This window comes from Galeopterus variegatus, unplaced genomic scaffold (assembly GCF_000696425.1).
Source record: "Galeopterus variegatus unplaced genomic scaffold, G_variegatus-3.0.2 Scaffold506, whole genome shotgun sequence".
NCBI lineage: Eukaryota > Metazoa > Chordata > Mammalia > Dermoptera > Cynocephalidae > Galeopterus > Galeopterus variegatus.
Genome location: NW_007726617.1, coordinates 348,593 through 354,660, shown reverse-complemented (window position 1 = coordinate 354,660; position 6,068 = coordinate 348,593).

Below are 6,068 nucleotides of genomic sequence, written 5' to 3'. Positions count from 1 at the left end.
AAAAAAAAAAAAAAAAAAAAAAAAAAAAAAAAAAGTCACACCCCAACAAATATTGGTTGAGAGCTCAGTATGTACTGGGTACACTTCGAGGCACTGAGGATCAATAGTGAGGAAAGCAAAGCCGTTGCCTTATGGAGTTTATGGTCTAATAGTGCAAATAAGCAATTAAGTATATGTCAGATGTTGATAGGTTCTATTAAGAAAGATAAGGCAGAGTAAAGGACTATAGCACAATGTGTCGGGGAGATAAAGCAATCAGAGAACAACTTCTAATGAGGTGACATTTGAACAAAGGCCCGGTGAAGTGAAGGAGTGAGCCATGCAGTGGAAAAGAGTGTTCCAGACAGAGATCAGAAAATGCAAAGGCCCTGAATTGAGAGCAGGTTGGTGTTTACAAAGAATAGAATGGAGGTCAGGGTGGCTGGATCTGAATAAGGGGGGACAGTGGAAGAGAAAGGTCCAGAGAGATGGGCTGGCGCCGCATCACATGGGACCTCGTGGTCTTCAGAATGCCCCTTCCTTGGGGTTAGGGTGGTGAGAAAAGCCCCCCATCAGTCCAGGTGTCAGACTCCTCCCAGAACGACCTTTACTTCACTGTTTTCATAGGCTCATGGTCAGGCCAGACCCTCTCCAAATCTGCTCTTGCTTTTCTTTGTTGTTATTTTATTTTCCTTAAGCAACAGCTTTTGCACCTGTCCTTCTATATAAAGGACAAATTCAAGAGTTTCTAGGGCAAAGGGGTCATTTGACATGTATATCAGAGAGAATAGGGAGAGGGCATAGCAAAAGGGAAGGGTTGGAGAGAAGGTTTTTTTAATCAGTAGAGATATGAACACCCAGTGCCTCATTTAAAAAAAACACTCCTGCAAACATAATGACATATCTGGCAAATCTTCCTTCCATGTTTATTAAGAAGTAGCACCTGTTCTGTTAGTATGCTCTTGGCTACGTACCGATCTTTGGGGGAAGCACTGCGTCCTTCCAGATTTGACTCCATGCTCTCTGCATCTGTTCTGCATGCAGCCTGAAGGAAGGGCCTGTAAAACTACAAAATACAATTATCCCTAGATCTGGGAAAGTTTTAGCAGCTGCTTCCTCTCAGTCTGTGCATTGGTCAGTGTGGGTCCCATCGGCCAGGAGGGGCAGGCTGAGCATGTGGGTAAGTGGTGAGGATACTCCCACTGCACGACTAGCTGGATTGAGTTCTGGGATCCACACTTTCAGGGGGATGCTGGAATACTTGAGTGTCCAGAAGAGAATGACCAGAATGGTGAAAAATTCAGAACCTTATCATATGAGAAATGATTTTTAAAACAGGTCATGTTTAACCTGGAACAAAAAATCTCAAAGGGGCTTAGGTCCTCAAATGTTTGAAGAGCCACTGCACAAATCCAGACAGTGTAATTGGGGCCAATGGAGCATGTCTCTAAGAGGCAGATATTGACTCATTTGAATAATAGGATCTTAAAGCTGGAAGAAAACTTCGTGGTGACTTGGTTCAAGTTTTTTCATTTCTCAGATGGAAAACCGAGGCCCTAGAATAGAATTACAGTGGCAGAATCAGAATTAGCTTTAGGTAAATCTAAATCAGTCCATCCCCTTACTCTGTACCATACTACCAGGGAGGAACTTTTTAACAAACAGAGAAATCCAAATATGAAGTGAGCTGTTTCAATGAATGTGCTTAAGCAGAAACCATCTCAGAGCAATGTTAGAGACTAAAGACTTTCCGTATTAGGTGGAAAGTTGCTTTAGGAATGACAAATACATGGCACAGATATCCAGACTTCCGCCTTCCAGAACCATGTGAGTTGTGGCTAATTAATTATGACATACTTTTCCCACTGAGTCCAGATGCAACGCTCAAGTTACTCGTACCATTTAATTGAAGCTGGGAGCCAAGACGAAACCTATTTGCCATTTGGCCTAGATAATCCACAAGGTCCTTCCACCATTAAGAATGAATTACAAATTAAAGAAAAAAATGAATGAATAAACAGTGGGACAAAAGAAGCCAATGAAAGGATTCTGCTAGGGTGTCAGAAACAAACCATGCTTTCTCTAAAGAAGACTTATTCTAGCTTCCTTTCTTCTGTCGTTTTTCTCAGTATGTCGCTTGGGGAAAGTATCAGAACTGGAAAGAAGAGGAGACTGATGGGAAGTAGTGATACCATTACCAGGAAAACATTCACACAAAAGCAGCAAATCAGTCAACTAAGTGAATGTATACATATAGCCATTTAAAATTCATGTTCTTCAGAACATTTAAGAATAACAGGAAAACATTGGTACCAGTCCAGGTTCTTTGGACACAAGCAACAGAAACCAACTAAGTTTTAACTAAAGCAAAAGAAGGAATTTATTAGAAAGTTGTGGTGGCTCAGAGAACCAAAGAAAATGTTGACCAACCAGCCTGGGGATCTCCATGGAATAATTTTGTTCCATGTTCTGTTCCCTGGTTGCTCACTAAAGTATCAATTCCTCACCAACAGAGCTTGATTTACCTCACTGAGGTCAAGGACCCTCATTTTGGGGGACGGGGAGGAGCTGCAGGACATCTTGTCAGAAGCAATAGTTTGTTTAACAAAATAAAGTACAAAAAAAAAGTTTAAATAGGAATCTGTTGAATAGGAACTACATCCTTCTGTCTATTCAATAAGCATTTATTGAGCACCTACTATGTGTCAGCACCAACTCGGATTCAGAGATTACTAAATAGTAGCATCACAATCCACACCCTCAAAGAGTTCAGTCTATTAGGGGAGCAGTGTGTGAAAAACCATTCCAGTGAGTAAACAGGGATATAACCCCCAACGTAAGCTCAAAGGCATCTCCCGGCCTATGAGACCTCTGTCACCAGAAGAAATGGTAAAAGGGATGAGGCTGTGGCTGAGAACAAAGTTTCAGTTGGCAGGAATTGAAGATGGCATGACATGGTGGTTTCCTGGAGCAGGTCTTCCTAGCGCGGCATTGGATTTTGTTTAACTGTGTTTCCAGAACACCAAGACACCCCAGGCAAGCAGGTTGTCTGCAGGTTCCTCTCTAGGTGGTACAGAAAAGGGGAAGCAGTCTGCTCACAGGGCTGGGGTTGGGGCCACCCACCTGGGGCGGGGATCCTGGCTGGGATGCCTGGACTAAGATGCTGACACGCTCAGCCCTGCCTGCCAGCCCATGCTGTTGGCCTTCAAGCATGCACCTCCTAGCTGGGACTGCTAACACTCCTCAGGAGTCTTCCAAAATCAGGTAAAGTCATTCACACTCAGTCTAGCCAGAGAGAAAATGAGGAAGTCCAAGCTCTGCCTGCTGTTCCCTGCCTGCCTGCTGGCTGACACACTCACCATTCTCCCACCTCCAACCAGCTCAACTGCAAGAGCTCAGAGCTCCAGCATACTCACCAGGCCCAGGGACCCATTACCCCCCAATCCCACCCACTCACAAAACAGGCACAATCAGCCGGTCATCTGGTCCTCTCTCTTCCCTGTTCAGAAATACACTGGGATCCCTGCTGCTCCTTGTTGATAACAACACTCTTATAGTCTAACATTCCCAGGAAATCCCTAAGAACCTCCCACACACACCCAGGGCTTTGGATTCCTCCTGAACACTGAGCACGTATCATTGAGCAGTGATGTCTCAGCATGTGACCATGAGAGATGCAGATGGCCGAACGACTGACTGCAGACCTGGCCACTCCAGGAGGAAGGACCAGAAGTGCAGGGCAGGCACTGAGGCTCCTGCCTTACCTGGTGTCCTGAGGCCTGAGCAGTCAGCAGAAGGTGGAGCCCTCACCCATGCACTCACCTGACAGAGAAGTCTACACCAAAGGCCAAAGTTACCAGCCAGAGCCTAAGGCAACTCCAGGCAGAGGCTAATGCAGAATTTATTCTTTCTGGAGGCTGTGTCCAGAAAGGACAAGCACAGAAGGAAGCCTGTTGGTCCATTCCCTGCCCCATTACCCCCAAGAGGCTACAAGCACAGACAGTATCACCTTACTCCAAGGCAAGAGGGCTGATGCCCTGGCCTGTACTGTGGAGGGCCTGCTCTGGCTCTCCTCCATGGGCAAGGAGCCAAGGGTACATTCCCCAGCCACTCACTCGCTCCCTTCTAGACCGCACTCCAGAAATCCAAATGGGTCTCTTTCCTAGGTTCATCCTTCCAAGGATGGGCCAAACCACCTATACATACACCTTTAGGTCTGAGGATAGCTAAGGAGAGGCTTCAGGGAAGTGGCATGGATGAAGCCCAGGGTGTCCATATGTGTGGGCACAAGGCCGTTCATAGTTTGGGACAGAGCTGTGTATAAGAAGAGAAGGGGTTCAGCCTCAGCCCTGAGGCAGGAAGCATTTTTCCTGTGCTATCAAGTCCAAGATGTCTGAATCCAAACCTGGCCTCCCAGGTCATTTTGAAGGATATTTGTCAAGTTAGAAGTATAGAACATATTCTATGTAACAATTTTTTAGCTTGATTCATAATTACAAATGTTAAGGGCAGGCTTGAGTAAGAGAACCCCTCACCCTGGACTTTTTTCTATCCTAAATCCCATCCACTCCCTGAACCTGAGACCTCCTGCCATGATCTAAGAGCAAATCCCCAGCTCTCACGGCAGCTCAAAGTAGCACAGCAGAGTGGGTCTGGAGTCACACCTGCATTGAGAGGCACTGATTTCCTGGAGGACTGAGCTGCCTGTCTTCAGTGTTCATTCTCTCCGCACATCGTTAATGAGTACCTACTACATGCCAGAGACACTAGCAATACAGCCGTGGGCACAACAGACAGGTTTCTGTACCCATGAAGCCCACGGTCTAGTTGGGAGAGATAGACACAGGACAAATAAGCACAAATGTTTAATTAAAGTTGTGCTAAGCTCTATAGAAAAAAATCACTGAAACCGTAAGCAAGAATAAAAAAGCAAAGTCCAGCTGGTGGGAGGGCAACACGAAGGGCCTCTCTGAGGAAAGGACATTTAAGCTGAGACCAGCAGGGAGAGTACGAATCAGTAAAGCCAAGAGCAGGGAGGGCCTGCCACGCTGAGGAATGAGCATATCTGGAAAGTTCCTGGTATATGTGGACATCTGAGGGAAGGTCCCCGTGGCCAGAGGGTAATGAGCAGGAGGGACTCTGGGAGAAGAGGATGGCAGAGGTCAGGCCATGCAGGGGCTGGTAGGACATGGTAAGATTTAAAATTTAATTATAAATGTGAAAGGAGGCCACTGCAGAGATTTAAGAAGGGAAATGACAGAATCATTTGCATTTTGAAAAGACCACTCTGGCAATCATGTGGGGAGAATGGATTGAAGGGGGAGAGAGGGAAGGCAGGGAGATGAAGTCATTGCGGTAGTCCTCGCAAGAACGACGACAGCTTGGAATCACGGTGGGGAGAGAGGGGAAGAAGTGGGCGGATTTGATAAATATGCAGGAGCCAGAATAGATAGGCCTTGGCATTCTTGGCTGAGGAGGGGTCCAGGATGACACTGAAGTGGGTGACATGAGTAGCCAGGCAGATGGCGGTGCTGTTTACCAAGACTGAAAACACAGAAAGAAGAGCAAGTTTTAGGGTGAAGTCAAGTGTCAGTTGGCCCTTAATAGTGGGTGACATGAGTAGCCAGGCAGATGGCGGTGCTGTTTACCAAAACTGAAAACACAGAAAGAAGAGCAAGTTTTAGGGTGAAGTCAAGTGTCAGTTGGCCCTTAATTATCAGGGAATAATATATTCATTTGGAGGCTGAATATATTGGGTTGAATTATATAAAAATTGTCATTTCTGTAAGTTAAAAAATTGTCAAATATAAGTAACTTTATATGATTCACTCTAATAATCTAAATGTAAGTTCACTTGAGGACAACTTGGACACACCTGTAACCAGGTAGGTTTTTACGTTCCAGACCTGGCAGGGTTCCTTCAACATGAACCTGAGGATGAAGGGGTTGCAAGACATCTTTGGGCAAAGGTGCCCCCACAGCACCCTCAGCCCAAACTGGTCCAGGCCCATAGTGTCCTGGTCATCTTCTCTACCTGGCCTGAATCCTGCCTCCCCAGCTCCAGAAAGTCCTGAAACATCCAGGACGCA